We start from the raw sequence: 17205 nt of genomic DNA, 5'->3' as shown, positions 1-17205 counted from the left end.
CAGAAACATTTTAACTATCATTATTATTTTTTTTCCTGACACTTTTATCCAAGGCAACTTACGACATTTGAGACATAATTGGTTACATTTCTCTTGTTTATCAACAGGAGCACAGGCAGGTCACATGACTTGCTCGAGGTCACATGGTGTCAATAGCTGAATTTGAACCTGCAGCTTCAGGGTTTGACGTCCAAATTCCTAACCACTACCCGCCTTTTAAAATAAATAAACAGTACAAGTAAAGTGGTGGCACACTGGTTGGAGTTCCTTCCTCACACTGAGGTGCCATTTATGGTCTGGCCACTCCGTGTGTGGTCTTTTCATGTTCTGCTGCTGTCTGTTCAATTTCTCCACCTTTCTCTCATATGTGAAAGACAGGCCTGATCTGATCAATCGATCACAAATCAAAATCAGCCAATTTTCACATAAAAATGGCAAATTAGTTGATCTTAACATCTGATCTTGAATGATTAAAAGCATGCAAGACAAAGTTACAGCATTACCAAAATACAGAAACACGTCCTCGCCAGTCTAACAGTTTTATTGCCTTCCAACAAGAGATAACAAATTTACGGTTTATAATATTTGTGCAAAAAGAAGTCAGTCATGGAGGATCCTCTGCTAATACTTTCAACAATACAAACCTTATTTAGCATCTGAGAAGTCAACACAAAAGGGAATGGTGTGAAGAATAAGAAGTTCAGAGGCTGAGGCGACCATCAAGCTTAGTCTAACTCAGTTGCCTACTCTCACTCGGACTCCAATAATGGCAGCAATTAGAAAACTCAGCCTTATAATACGGACAGCAAGAACACCAAAGACTTACTGTGACAGCAAAAACAGTGGAATTCATAAGCCTGGACAACGAGCCACTTTCAGTTCTGGAAGATGTCACCTTCTAGATCATTTAGATCCACAATTCCATCTGCCAGTGAGTGTTTGTTGACTGATTTATTTGTATAACTAGCAAAATACCCGCGCTTCGCAGCGGAGAAGTAGTGTGTTAAAGAGGTTATGAAAAAGTAAAGGAAACATTTTAAAAATAACGTAACATGATTGTCAATGTAATTGTGTTGTCATTGTTATGAGTGTTGGTGTCATATATATATACATATACACATATACACACACATATACACACATATACAGATATATTATATATACATATACACATATATTTTTTATATATATATTTTATATATATATATATATATATATATATATATATATATATATATACACATACATACATACATACATACATACATATACACACATAGATGCACTTACAATAACATAGAAATCAATATAAACAACATTAACATCATTATCATATGAGAATATGAAGTAATATATAAGAAGCACATTTCATATAAATATAAATTATTAAACAGTAAAATCTTCTTCTATAATTTGCTACCGTGGCTTTTCGTTGGTCTGTCCAGGATTTTAAATCACCTGTAGCTTGCAAACCGTTTCACCTATTGACTTGAAATCTGGTACACATATAATACGTCACGTCTGCTATCCGCTTTATGGGTGATGATTGTATTACTCTTTTTATGTTTATTTTATTTTAGAATCAACTCCTATCTGCGCACACCAGGGCGGCCGTGGGCAGATGCGTATGGTGTATTCACTCCATGTTATCGTGCATTGCGCTGTCACTGGTATTTTGATAAAAGAATTTGAACAATATATAAGAAGCGTATAAATTATTAAACAGTAAAACATTAACATTTAAGAAGTAAAGTTACATTGAGTACTACTGCAGTGCCTTCGGGTATACCTCATTTTTTGTTTGCCCATTACATGCTTAAATGTATACATTTTTTGGTGTACCTACCCGAGAACACGCGACATATAACTGACCGTGGGAGAAGCATGGATTTTAAACACGCGTTGAGTTCATCTGCTGGTCTCCCTCGTGGAATAACTGGTAATGTTTGACTAAAATGTACAGCGAGTAAAACGACATTACCTCCTTTTTTTTTTTACGATCTCTGAGATCTTGCTTTTTTCGGTTCAAGGCTTCATAAGCTCTTTTATGTGCCATGGTGTACTTAATAAGTAGTAATTATCCCAAACCATCATCTTTGAATGTTGCAAGACTTTCGCCTTGTATGTAGATCGGGGTAATTACATTCATTGCATTCCTAGTCTGAATCACAATGTGATTGTATGGGTGGTTACCTGGCACTGTAGGGTTGCCACCCGTCCTTTAAAATACAGAATCGTGTCGCGTTTGAGAATGAAATTGCGCGTCCCGTTTTGAATCAATACTGGACGGGATTTATCCCGTATTTTTTTTATCATTTTTTTTTTAAAGCAGCGTGTCATGCAAATCATCCCACACGCATTTTATGAAGATGCCTCCTTTCCTACTTTTGATTGGGTAATACTTGATGTCATCGTTAGTTTGATTGGTCTTTTTAACTGTCCAGTGAGGAGGGCGTGTCTTTTAAGTACAGTCTGCAAAGTGTTGGCACTGAGATGTGGCGTCAGCGCCATAGTTGAAGCCCCTAACGTTGCGGTGAGCAAGTCGGCTAACATCCGCCATGTGCCGTCTTTCAGTTGCGAGAAGCAGATCATAGAATGGTTGAAACTGTTGCCCCTAACGTTGCGCCACGGCGTGTGGTTCGTTTATACCTCGTGTCTTCTCATTAAACTTTTATCTCGCGAATATGTTATTGCAATCCGCAGCGGGAGCGTTTCTATAAACTTAATTTAAAGTTACGTTTTACACCGTGCTTTGTTTCCCTTATGAACATGCTTGTATGCTTCACTCGCTCCATTCTCAATTGTTTAATTAATTTTTTGCTCTTCGCTGTTTCCGGCTCTTCCTCCATTTCCCCCTACTTCGTTCTTTTATCTCGCGAATATGTTATTGCAATCCTTAATGGGAGCGTTTCAATAAACTGATTGAAAATAGTTTTGCATTTACCTTTTTAGTAAAAGGCGAGCTTTTAAGCCTGAGAAATCACCCCGTAAATGCACACGTTTAATTGCACATGTGTTAATATGTATGGTTACACAGTATTAAAAGGCAGTGAACAACGTCAGTTACCTTTGTTCCCGCGTTTGATAAAAGGTGAGCTTTTAAGCCTGAGAAATCACCCCGTAAATGCACACGTTTAGTTGCACATGTGTTAATATGTATGCTTACACAGTATTAAAAGACAGTCAAAAATTAACGTCATTTACCTTCGTTCCCGCGTGTGACTCGTGCTGTAAATCTCTTCCTTGTTTTTAGTTCACGTGATTACGTAGGAGGCGTGATGACGCGATACGTGACTCCGCCTCCTCCATTACAGTGTATGGATAAAAAATATGTTCCACTTATGACCATTACGCTTTGAATTTCGAAATGAAACCTGCCTAACTTTTGTAAGTAAGCTGTAAGGAATGAGCCTGCCAAATTTCAGCCTTCCACCTACACGGGAAGTTGGAGAATTAGTGATGAGTCAGTCAGTCAGTCAGTCAGTGAGTGAGTCAGTCAGTGAGGGCTTTGCCTTTTATTATTATAGATTAATTAACCAGGCATTAGCTATTTTGAGTAATATCCCTTTTATTAGCCTTTCAGTGAATGTGTAGGTAGATGGGAGGAAAGGGATACAGAGTTTTACTGAGCTGGTACATAAATATAAATCGTGTCTCGACCACACAGATGCACTCGGTGCAACAGACAGCAGAGAGATCCAAAAAAACTCCACGCCAACAGAACTGCAGAATGCAAGAAGAAATTGTCAATAAAGATAAAATGATATTTGAGTCAGCAGCATCAGAGGTGAATGTTTATCTCTGTGAACCTCATACCACAAGAGATCCTGGGCCACTGGCTTTCTGGAGGACCAATAAAAGTCGTTGTCCTACCTGTGCCCTACTTATACCAGTGGGGACAGCAAGGGTCTGTTCAGTATGGCAGCACACGTCGTGGATCACAGGAGGACCAGACTGTCCTCAGAACATGCAGGGATGCTTATATTCTTAGATAAGAACCTGAAGCGTTCACCAAGACTGTCTGGTTTTCTTCTTGTTGTAGTCGACGGCTACAAATATCTAATTGAACATTTTATTTAATTAGAAATGTGGAGTATGATTAAGACATGCCTTTTGTTTTGTTCAGCTTGTTTTTGATCCATTATGTGTTCATTATGGGTAAATGTTTTTTGTGTATGCTGTATGCCGTAGCACTTTATTATGGAATGTGAAGTTTATGCATGGCTAAAATTACATATATTATTAAAAAAAGGAAAAACAGTATTATTATTATTATTGATATCAGCAGATCCAAATGTAATGGTTGATCAATATCAGCTCTAAAGACTCCGATCAGAGCCTTCCTACCCAATAATGTGTCTGAATTTGGGTTTTCTCTTCTTAATTGTAATGTATGTGATGATATTTACATCCTCTAGAACCTAATTTGGCCTAAAAAATAAACATACAAAAAATAACCACTTGCGAAGGGGGGTTGGGGGCACAGCGTTTAGCACAGCTGCTTTATTGAATAGGTGTCCTGGGGTCAAATCCTACCCACACTTGTTCTACACAGGGGCTCTGAATGGTGTGTGTGGTTATTCTGGTTCTTCCCATCATCCCCATAAACATGGAGGTGAAGTGGAGTGGTGACTCCAAATTGACCCAATGTGACTGTGGGAGATGGAAGGGCCCAAGGATCATCTCCAAGTGAAGATTTCACACCGCAGCCAACTTGTCCAGGCCATGTTGCCCCAGCAAGTTCAGGCTGAGAACAGAACACAAGATGCTGAAAGAAGACCCTGAGACCCCTTGAATGTCATCATGGCTCGTACAGGTAGCTCTTGTCACTGTTAAGGTCAAAGTGCATGAGATTACAGTTAGAAAGATGAGGCACATATTAGGTGAGCACTAGCTTGAGCAAATTCACTCTTATTTAGTGCACAGGGGTGAGAATTTTATTCTTTCTTATTTATTTCTTTTTGTGGACATTTCTACTTTAACTGTCACACAATTTAAGAAATATACATGTCTTTAACAAAATATGACTTTTGATATTCTCATTGAACGTAATGTACTTTTGGCCTAACATACATCACAGCTTCAGTCAAAGCTTCATGATGTTCAAGTGATGCACTGAACATATTAGATTTTTTCTGATTCACCCAAGTTTTTCTAATTTATCATTTATTAGGTATCATGCACCCTAGCTGGTGATCTTTATCCAAGTTCAATTAACTGTGCTTTCCACTCTCATTTCAATCATCTGAAATCATCAAAGCACCCACCGTTACAATTTATAAATGCTCTCTTTCTTTAAATTTAATCACATTACTCACTTATTCCAACACTCCCAGGTGACTCTTCTCCTTCTCTCCCATTTCCCTTGTTGATTTTCTCTTCATACTCTGATAACTCTGATTTCAGCTCTGCAGAATTCTCCTGCGTAGCCAGTCGTCCCGTATTAGTGGACCAGGGCTGTAAACTGGATGGAGATTCTTCACAGGAATCTTGCTTGAAAATATCCTCAGTTTCATGCTTTTGATGTTCAACACCAATGGAGAAATTATTCAAATCCTCAGCTTTAATGGCAGCTGTCACCCCCTTGCACTCTTCCTCCACTTTAAAAACTGAAATTCTTTCTTCATGATCCTCCAGCTTCACACACACACATCCTCTGGTGTGAGCCGCTCACAGTCCTCTTCTTTAATGTCCACCGTTCTTTCATCCACACCATCTTCTTTGGCTGAGGCCATGCTCTGTGGGAAACTCTTCTCTCTCTTTAAGTCTCTGCCCTTCTCTTCTCAGATTCACTTCTCACATGGACAGCCCTGAGCTGGAGGCCTTTAGACACCTCAGTGTATGGCCAAGTGAAATGGGAAAGCCCTGTGAAAAGAAAAGTAGTAGAATTAACTTCATAAAGTCAGTAAAAATAATGAGCACACTTCAGGGTCACAGTGCCCTCCATGAGGTTTGGTTCAAAGTCACATTTTTCTTGATTTCCTCCTCTGCATCACAGTTTAAAATTACAAATCAAACAATTCAGATGTGATCAAAGTGCACTGCAGACCTTCATTAAAGGGAATTTGCATACATTTCAGTCCCAACATGTAGATATGACAACACTTTATCAACACGGCACCATCATGTTTGGACACAGCAATGGCAGGTCTATTAAAGCCGTCATATTTAGGGCTTTGTTGGATATCCTCGCTGGACTTGAACTGCGCATCGGCAGCTTCATTCTGTTAAGTTGTTATATTCTACATCTTATATGTGTGTTGCTATTTGTGGGATTACGGGACTGCATCCCGACAGGGAGTAGGACATTTGGGGTTTGACGAGAGTGGGTTCGTACAACTTTTTAAGCTCCACATGTAATGATGCCCGTTTTCAATCATTAAACATTTAAGGTTTAAGAATCATGAGTAATAATTTGCATAATTATAATTTCAGGTCCTGAAGACCAGGACTTTCTGTCAGATGTTATCTTTATGCAGAGCTGTAACTTCTCCACCTTTTCACAGGCAGCAGCACTTCAGTTCCTTCATACCAACCAGCTGAATCTTCCTGACATTTGAGCAGAGCTGACAGACAATGCACCACACTGTCTGAAAGCAGACCAGGATGTTTTCAAAGGAGTTACACCTAACAGGGTGTCATGGCATCAGTTTTGTGGAAGAGACCTGGCAGCACTGCGTCACTAGTGATGGGGGAAAATCTGCTTTCTTCAAGAAGCCTGCAAGGAAAAGGAGACGGGCAACCTTCTAGTCAGTGAAAGAGATTGTGCTGACCAAGGGAGGCAGGAAACCCCAGGTGGAATAGCGGGTTCAAATCAGGATGGCACCACGCTGAACATGTCCACCTCCACGAAAAGGTCTTTCTGGCTGAGAACACATCATGTAAAATGTGGTGGAGGAGCAATGAAGGAATAGGAAGAGCATTGGAGATTTGGCAAATTTAATGTAACATTCAGAAGAAGTTGTGGGGAATTAGTACTGAACATCATAATATTGGCTGTTATAAATTGATTTTTCTTAAATATAAGCTAAACGTTCAATATATTGCCCTACTCTGTAGGTGGACGATGTTCAAGATGTCTGCCAACATCAAACTCAAGAGGTCCTCCACTCCTTCCCATGTAACCCAAGTGAATAAAAGTCAAGTAGATGGAGTTAAACAAGGTGAGTTATTACTGGCATCACCAATAACAAAAATAACACACTAGAGTAGAAAGACAATCCCCCAACAATAAACCTGAAATCAAACGTTAGCAGCTCCATTCTGACTCCACATCCTACCATGAAGTTTGATTACGATGTGAGTGTTCGACTAGAAGCTCTAAGAGCTCGTCTCCTGATCTTCATTTATCTCTGGTTCTCTAGTTTACTTGTACTGCTTGTGACCTGCAGGGTGTTCTTTATCATGAATGATGGGAGCCATCCAGTCCATCTTTTTATTATTGCTGTGTTTGTAGAAATGATGGCATTGAGAAACACCTTCAGGCTTTGGGGTGTCACACAGAGGCGTGACCTCGAGGGGGCTGGGGTGGGCACTGCCCTCCTGGGACAAGCCGTGCCCCCCCTGCGAAATGCTCTGTCTGTCCAATGAAAACTCCGGAGAAGAATAACATTTGATTTTCAGAACTGAGTTGCTTTCCAATTGGCCCGTTTGAATTTGGGGCGTATCTGTCAGTGTCTCCTCCACTAGACAGGCACTGTGCTGCTCACAGTTCACTTCGCCGCACATTTTACAGCACGTTTTGTACCTGTTGACCTCATTCTTTAATTAAAATCACGTATATGTCCCATTCTTCATTTATTTTCTGGTTGGTAACACCAAAGGCTATGCATAGGTGGCTTATTAAAAAGCAGACATCTTCAACTTCTGTCCCTCCGCAAGCTGCTGGCTCCACGGTTGAGCCCAGCACCGCTGCTACCAACACGGAGCACAGCGCACCCACATCAGGAACTGAAACTCCAAAAGATGTAGATAAGCCGACACAAACCTCTAGCTCTGTGCCCGTGTCGGGTACTCCAAACGTCTGCCTTCAACAAAATATACAGTCTGGTCTGCCTGACTTAAATATGGATAGCCCATCCCAGCCCACTTTAATTAATTATCCCAAGCGCGCATTTGGAAAGACACTCAGATGTTTTAGTGCAAGCTGGTATCAGTCTCGACCATGGCTTGAATATTCTGTTGTCTGTGATGGCAGCTTTTGCTTTGCTTGCTACATATTTAGTGTTTCCAATTTGGACCGCAAGGACATATTCACCAAACACGGCTACACTAATTGGAAAAAAGCTCTAGAAAAAGACGGTGGCAGCTTCCACAAACACGCGTCTAGTATCCCGCACGTCAGAGCCATGTCTGCATCACAGCACTCATCATTGGTGTGTCTTCAGCTGCATGCGAAAGCTCTTTCTCTACTATGAACCACATTCTCACTCCACTCCGCCGAACAATGCTGCATTCAAGGAAGAGAAATTTAGTCATTCTGGCACATGAGAAAAACATCACAGAAAATCTAGACATGAATGAATTTATTTCAGAATTTGCCAAGAGTAACCGCAGACTGGTCCTGTAGATATAATAAAGGTTAAACACTGGAAACTGATGTCCTATAGCCTCCCATGACTACAATCAGCCAAGTTTCTGTTCTTGCTCTCATATGTTGTATACATTTGACTTTATTGATATTTACCTTCTAGATGTAGTTCTGTGTTTGTTCACAAAAAATAATAATACAAGTTCCATTGCCTCTGTTGATTTTAATGAACAATAGGTTATGATTTATGCCACAATTTTTGCTTTTATATCTATACTAATAAAAGGCAAAGCCCTCACTGACTGACTGACTGACTGACTGACTGACTGACTGACTGACTCATCACTAATTCTCCAACTTCCCGTGTAGGTAGAAGGCTGAAATTTGGCAGGCTCATTCCTTACAGCTTACTTACAAAAGTTAGGCAGGTTTCATTTTGAAATTCTACGCGTAATGGTCATAACTGGAACCTGTTTTTTGTCCATATACTCTAAAGGAGGAGGCGGAGTCACGTATTACGTCATCACGTATTACGCCTCCTACATAATCACGTGAACTGAAAACGAGGAAGAGATTTACAGCACAAGTCAAACGCGGGAACGAAGGTAAATGACGTTAATTGTTGACTGTCTTTTAATACTGTGTAATTGTTGAGTGTCTTTTAATACTGTGTAAGCATACATATTGACACGTGCAATTAAACGTGTGCATTTACGGGGTGATTTCTCAGGCTTAAAAGCTCGCCTTTTATTAAAAAGGTAAATGTAAACTCTTTTCATTCTGAAGGGCACAAACCACGTTAGATTTCAGCCGTTAAACGCGCAAAAATGTCAGTACACCAGATAAATAAGCGCAACATATTATCAGTTGTATTGTATGCTTACAATACATATAGAAATGTGTTAATCGTTAACTAATATTATGGGATGGTGTTTTTCGACTCGCGCCTTGATTTAAACGATTGCATGTCTTGGTGAGTTTGCGTAGCTTATTGTCAATATCTTTACACCTCTTTTTAAGACTTAATTTAAAAAGGTTTTCTTTTCTTCTTAATTAAAATTTAAAAGCAATACTTCACCGCTGCGAAGCCCCTCTAGCGCTGACATCCGAGGTTCGATTACCGTAAGCGAGTGCAGTGAGTGTGTATGCCTGATGAGCCAAGAATAAGGGGGAAAGATGTGTCGCATACTCTTTGCATTATTTGACAGTAAACTATTTTCATCCATTCTATGATCTGCTTCTCACAACTGAAGGCACCGTGGCTGATGTTACCTGACTTGCTGGCCAACCATAAGCGTTACCTGGTAGGTAACCACCCACTCACTTCACTCCCTTACGGGAATCGAACCTCGGACGTCAGCGCTAGAGGCGAAGCCCCTAAAATTGCGCCACGGCGTGTGGTTCGTTTATTTGACAGCATGTAGATCGGGGTAATTACATTCACGGCATTCGTAGTCTGATTCACAATCTGATTGTATGGGTGGTTACCTACCAGGTAACGCTTATGGTTAGCCAGCAAATCAGCTCGAAGTGATCACTCGAGTGAAGGCAGCTTCACAAAAAAACAGATCCTTAATAAACTGTTATTGGTATATTTTCCCTCAATTTTAAAAGGTTTTCTTTTCTTCTTAATAAAAATTTAAAAGCGGTACTTCGCCGGTACAAAGCGCGGGGATTTGAGCAACTGACGCATACAGACATATTCATGAGTGCAGGTACTTCGGAAAGAAAGCACCGTGTAAACCTAAACTTTAAATTAAGTTCATAGACCTACAAAAGGTTGCCATTGATTTGAGGCAAGATTGCTTTTCTCATGTACAACTATACATTGCATTCTTAACAGTAAGCTTGCACAGCTTGGTCATATTACAACCTGACTGCTGAACTGACAATGTCGTATACAAACAGAACTATAACAATCGTAATAAACAAACAAAAAAAAAAAGCGAAGAACCCTTGGATTTAATAAAAAGGCTCCTTCCTTGGCGAAGCAAGGAAAAAGGAAGACCTTATATGGCGTTTGTTTATAAAACAGCGGAAAAGCTGTGTTAAGGCTGCTTCACAAAAAAACAGATCCTTAACAAATTGCTATTGGGATATTTTCCATCAATTTAAAAAGCTTTTCTTCTTAATAAAAATTTAAAAGCAGTACTTCGCGGGAATTTAGATATAGATGTATATAGAGATATAGATATATATAGATATACAGATATATATATATATATATATATATATATATATATATATATATATATATATATATATATATATATATATATATATATATATATATATATATATATATGTATGTCTATATATATATATATATATATATATGTAAGCTTATAAGTACTGCCTTACTTCTCTTTAAGAAAGGAAGATGTAATGATACTTGATTTAAACGATTCCATGTCTTGGTGGGTTTGCTTAGCTTATTGTCAATATCTTTACACCTGTTTTTAAGACATATTAACTGAAACGGGCTTTCACGAAAAAAGTTAGGGCTTTGCTACAGGATACACCCTCCACAAGTTAAGCAAGTAAAAATAAAATATATATTTCTGTTTTATTTAAACCTTTTAAGTTTGTATGCATAGCCCCATTTGGCTGTTTTAGTTTTTTTTTTCTTTCTTCAGTAATATTTAATCTCCTTAAAGAAAAACAACATATGCATTTTACTTTTTTTGTATCTCTTTAGTAATATTTTAGTGTAAAAGGATAACCAGTATTTAAACCTTTTATGTTCTTTATAAAGTTATTTTACACAATGTTGAAAAATTAATAAGAAAGCTACATAATTTGGCAGCTGCTGCTTTAATTTTCAATGAAATGAAAAAAGCTCTCCAAGAGAAAACCTCAATGAAGAAGAAACAGTTTGCACTAAAAAGGAGAAACCCTCATTTATAAAGGTTTGCTGCAGATGACTTGACTGAAAATAAATGAATAGTTCCTATGTGTATAATTCATATTTATCTATTTTACTTATGCCTTTATTCCAGCAACTTGCAACATCCGAGGTACAATTTGTTACATTACTTTTGTTTTTTGCAGCACAGGCAGGTGAAGTGACTTCCTCAGGGTCACACAGTGGTGTCAGTACCAGGATTTGAACTGATGAGCTCTGGGTTTACTGAAATATTACTGAAGAAAGAAACAAAATGAAAACGGGCAAATGGGGCTATGCATACAAATGTCCATCCACCCATTATCCAACCCGCTATATTCTAAATACAGGAGCCAATAAGTAGATATGTATATATACAGTATATATATATATATATATATATATATATATATATATATATATATATATATATATATATATATATATATATATATATATCCAGCTCAAGTAGGCAGCACATCAATCAAAAGTTTTTGTAGTGTTAATCGTAATTTTACTGACGAACTAATTAAACTTGTCGCCAATTCGTTAAATGCGTAAGTCAAGTGTTATTCTACCTACGAAGAAATTTTCTTTAATTTTTTTTGACATTGAGGAAATTGCGAAAATTTTTAATTTTAAATACACTGGTTTAGAAAACAAGTGAAGGTATTATAGGGTGAGGGGGCGGCTGAACTTAAATGGCACAATGGCGGCTTCGCCTCTAGAACCAGGCCTGTTTGCTGTTGACTGTTGCTCTTTTACTGATACTGTTCTGGGCTTCTGACAGCATTTGTGAGGTTTAGTTATCAGCATTTTTATTACAGTGCATGCATTTCAGCTACTGGATAAATGTTCACGTCTATTGTAATGTGCAGTAAAGAAATAAAAACACATTTATTTACTGCATAATATACAACAATAAAAAATTACCTAAAAATATTATCACCTTATTTTTTGCAGTAAAATTCTGCCAACCACAGCTGCCAGTTTTTTTCAGTAATTTTAACATTTTATTTTTTAAGGTGTACTCTTGTGATGCTCGATACCAGAGAAGGAACAAAGTCCTACATGTGGAAATCTCATCTAAGCTTCAAGTCCTGACCTTCATCATTCACATCAAGTCTCAAGTTAAAAGGAAGACATTCAAACCAAGTCAAGTCAAATCGAGGTGGAGAAGATGTGACTAAAAATAAATAAAATAAAAAATCAGGAGTGGTCACCTTAGACTTTCTCCTGTACTCAGATATGGGGATGGATATTTGAGGAGTAAACAGCAAGACAACGATTATATTTTTATATTATGTATAGTAAAGAATCATCAACATTATATCAAATCTATTCTATCTTATATCTAATCTATTGAACATTTATTATAAAAGTTAAGTTATACAAATCGGACTCTGCAGCTTCATGGATACAAAAGTCGAGTATAAATTCAGGTAAAATATCATTGCCGGTTAGCGGAAAGAGCCCAAAAGATACTTGTATGCAAAACTTGGTTGACCAAACTGAAATTGTACTCAAGTTGCCGAGTTTATACAAATACACACACCAGTCCAGAAATGGTATTTTCGCACACATGGAGGTGTAATACGTCGAAATTCAACAAAATTTTGAAATTGAATTTTTGCAGGATTCTATGTGTCAGAGGGGGACACTTTTACATTTTTTTTGTGCACTGGGTGGTTCCATTAGGCACCCACTGTTGGGACTGGGGGGTGAGAAGTTAAAAGGCTATCTGTACCTATTAATGGTATTTGCTGTCCTGCAAGAGAGTCACTGCTTTGAAGTTTGACCTTAGAAGAATGTCTGTATTTACCTGGCTTGGAAATATTGGTTCCTAATCAGCATATCTGTACTTATTAATGTTTGGTAACCATACATTTTGTTAACTTGTGTTTTTATTAATTGTTAAACCCAGGCAATTTAGATGTGCCATTGATTAAACTGTTTGTCCAGGACTGACAACAGAGGGGTGAAGTAAGTATAAACTGCTGGCCAGCAGAAGGCAGGAGGGAGAGTCCACAGGAAACGCTGCCAAGACACTCGGACAGGGCACAGGGGCTCGCAGGCAGACAAGGGTACCTGGCTGGCATGACGTGAGGCACAAGGATGGCAACACTTCTAGGGAGGAAGAGACAGCTCCACAAGGAGACGCCGGATGTGGGTCCAGCGAAAGAGGGAAGCCGCATGAGAGGACCAAGCGAAGCTGACAGATGAGAAATGAGGCGTGCCTAGGTCCCAGCAACACAAGGAGCCCAGAGTGGAAGGAACAACGAAGAGACGCTGACAGGGAGTCAACAATTTGACACAACTTCTGCCGGGGAACAGAGTGCATCCATGAACAATTAAGTGTTGGGGTAACACAGTGCCCAAACTGGACTCTGCACCACTAAATGTTGTAATCTCCAATTCTTGTTTTTACGGACTTTTAGAGTGTGGACTGTGTATTTTCCTTTTACAAAAAAGGAAATTAATTCCTGATATGTTTAGGTTCTGTTATGTTCATTTATCTTTTTAATGTACCTTATATTGTCTTGTGTAATAGAACTTACTGTTACCTTTTTCTGAAATTACTGTTGTGTCTTTCATTGTGTGTTTACTCACCACCCAATTTAAAGAAACCTGTGTGCTATTATTGGTAAATTTCAGGAGTTCCCAGTCTCTTAATAAAACTGGGTGGCGTAGTCGGATATTTTAATGGTGTCTAAGTTAGATTACCTATAAGTGTGACCAGACACCTGTGACAGGTACACCAAAAAATGTATACATTTATGCATGTAATGGGCAAACAAAAAATGTAGTATACCTGAAAGCACTGCATTAGTACTCAATGTATCTTTACTTCTTAAACATTAATGTTTTACTGTTTAATAATTTATACGCTTCTTATATGTTGTTCAAATTCTTTTATCAAAATACCAGTGACAGTGCACTGCACGATAACGTGGAGTGAATACACTTGACATGAGTATTCATGTTATTTATCCTCTTTCTCTGTACGTTTACCATTCGTTTGCTCAGAGGTTGATGCGCGTGCTGCTTAATGAGCAGCTCTTCACCCTAGCGTCCCGCTGCTTCTCTTCTTTCGTCGGCATCTTTTCCCATTAAAACTGATTAAATTAGTTTTTGTGTTGCAATAACTTAGTATGTTTTCTTTAATTTTTCAGTTAAGCTGGCACTTAAGTCTTCAATCTGCCTCAAGAATGATTAGCGAAGGTGGTAGGAGTGAATACACTTGACATAAGCATTCATGTTATTTATCCTCTTTCTCTGTACATTTACCGTTCATTTGCTCAGAATTTGATGCGCTTGATGCTTACTAAGCAGCTCTTCACCCTAGCGTCCTGCTGCTTCTCTTCTTTCGTCGGCATCTTTTCACATTAAAACTGATTAAGTTACTTTTTGTATTGCGATAAATTAGTATGTTTTCTTTCATTTTTCAGTTAAGCTGGCACTTAAGTCTTCACTCTGCCTCAACAATGATTTGCGAAGGTGGTAGGGAATGAAAACTGCACCCGAAAAATGTACTATACCCGAAAGCAGCTGAGCACACGAAACGCAGTTTATAGTATTCCATGCAACTCTTGCTCAGCTGTATACATAGGACAAACGTCAAAAAAAATCTCAACACGTGTACAGGAACATTGCAACGCCGTCAGAAGAAAGGACGCACTATCTTTGATATATGCACATACTAAATCGACAGGACACACATTCAACTGGGACAACGTAAAAGTAAAATTTAAGGCCAGTACAAAAAGCGCCAGAGAGTTGGCCGAGTTTTGGCTATCAGATGAAAACGCCATCAACAGACACTTGGACATAAACCCAGCATATGCCAACTTAAGAAGGACATATACACTTTAATCGTACCGCTTCGCAGCAGTGAAGTATTGCTTTTAAATTTTAATTAAGAAGAAAAGAAAACCTTTTTAAATTAAGTCTTAAAAAGAGGTGTAAAGATATTGACAATAAGCTACGCAAATCCACCAAGACATGCAATCGTTTAAATCAAGGCGCGACTTGAAAAACACCATCTCATAATATTAGTTAACGATTAACACATTTCTATATGTATTGTAAGCGTACAATACAACTAATAATATGTTGCGCTTATTTATCTGGTGTACTGACACTTGATACCGTATTATGAAGTTGGGCTGCGCCGTAAGATGGCTGCACCGACGAGAGCTCCGAGTCATCTCAGCAAAAAGTTATTATTTATTTTCTTATTACTCACGCTCTTTGTGCGTACTACTTTATCACACTTTCAGTATGACCAGCAAACACTATTGGAATTACGTTCATCAGCCAGTTCTGATTTTACAACAGTTTTTGATATCGCGGACACTGTACTGCCTGGAGCCTTTTGCTTACTCGCGCGACGCCGAAGGAAAACAAAGAGGGGGAAACGCGCCGGAGTTCTGTGCCGAACCCGACAGAGAAACAACAAGCCTCCTCTGCCTAGCATCCTGCTCGCTAACATTCAGTCTCTGGACAACAAATTAGATGAGCTGCGCGCACGGATAAAGCACCAGAAAGACATCACGAACTGCTGCGTTTTGGCGTTCACAGAGACGTGGTTGGAGCCCAGCGTACCTGACTGCGCAGTCACACCAGACGGGTTCACAGTTTATCGGGGAGACAGAACGAAGGACTCAGGGAAGTCAAGAGGAGGTGAGGTGTGTGCTTTATGGTTAACTCTTCGTGGGCTACGGATGTGTGTGTCTTAAAAACACTCTGCTCACCGGTTCTTGAGCTGCTGACCATTAAAGTTAGACCCTTTTACCTCCCGAGGGAGTTCAGTTCAGTTCTCCTTTCAGTTGTTTACATCCCCCCACAAGCTGATAAAGCTTCGGCTATGGATGAACTGTATGATGTTATCAGTGGACTAGAGAACGCTAACTCAGAAGCAGCATTTATTGTGTTGGGAGACTTTAACAGAGCAAACATGAAGAAAGTTCTCCCTAGATACTATCAGCACATCTCTCCCCCCACAAGAGGTGATCAAACACTGGATCATTGTTACACCTTATTCAAGGACTCCTACAAATCTCTCCCTCGACCAGCTTTTGGAAAATCAGACCATTGCTCTATATTGCTGCTGCCTGCATATAAACAAAGACTTAAACAGGAAAAACCGGTTTACAGGAACATCTACAAATGGGACAGTGAAGCTGAGGGGGTCTTACAGGACTGCTTTGAAACAACTGATTGGGAGATGTTTGAGGATGCAGCTGATGGCAACATCAATGAATTCACAGACTCTGTCACAGGATATATCAGCAAGTGCATTGACGATGTTGTCACTAAAACCACCGTTTGCATATATCCTAACCAGAAACCCTGGGTAAATAGGGAGATCCGGGCTAAGCTCAAGGCGCGGACCTCTGCCTTTGGCTCAGGGGACTCTGATGCATACAAAGCAGCCAGATACGACCTCCGGAGGTCCATCAAGAAGGCCAAACGGGACTACAGGGACAAAGTGGAGTCAAGCTACCACAGCTCTGACACCAAGCGCCTGTGGAATGGACTGTGCTGCATCACTGACTATAAAAAGAAAAACACATTCAGTGTTCAGCCCACTGCATGTCTTGCAGACGAGCTCAACACTTTCTATGCTCGTTTTGATGCAGCCAACAAAGAACAGGTGCTATATCTCAAGGGGGCAGTGAGTCTGTCACTCTGATCCTTGAAACGTCTGATGTGAGAAGGTCCTTCAAAAAGGTCAATCCTCGCAAAGCTCCGGGACCAGATGGCATCCCAGGCCGTGCCCTCAGGGCGT

The 17205-nt window shown here is 39.3% G+C and overlaps 2 protein-coding genes across 2 annotated transcripts in view; one reads left to right on the top strand and one right to left on the bottom strand.

The window, feature by feature from the left end:
• The window catches only part of LOC114641514 (gastrula zinc finger protein XlCGF7.1-like), a 688851-nt gene extending 682851 nt beyond the window's left edge, over positions 1-6000 (bottom strand). Inside the window, exon 1 of the mRNA XM_051927979.1 lies at positions 5834-6000. The gene's annotated coding sequence lies outside the window, so the exon portion shown is untranslated. The remainder of the gene's footprint in view (positions 1-5833) is intronic.
• The window catches only part of LOC114641537 (tripartite motif-containing protein 16-like), a 721005-nt gene that overhangs the window by 295920 nt on the left and 407880 nt on the right, over positions 1-17205 (top strand). The window lies entirely within an intron of this gene.

The sequence above is a fragment of the Erpetoichthys calabaricus genome, chromosome 5 (genome assembly GCF_900747795.2).
Source record: "Erpetoichthys calabaricus chromosome 5, fErpCal1.3, whole genome shotgun sequence".
Classification (NCBI taxonomy): domain Eukaryota; kingdom Metazoa; phylum Chordata; class Cladistia; order Polypteriformes; family Polypteridae; genus Erpetoichthys; species Erpetoichthys calabaricus.
Note: the sequence above shows the minus strand (reverse complement) of the source record. Positions and strands in the feature narration are given on the sequence as shown.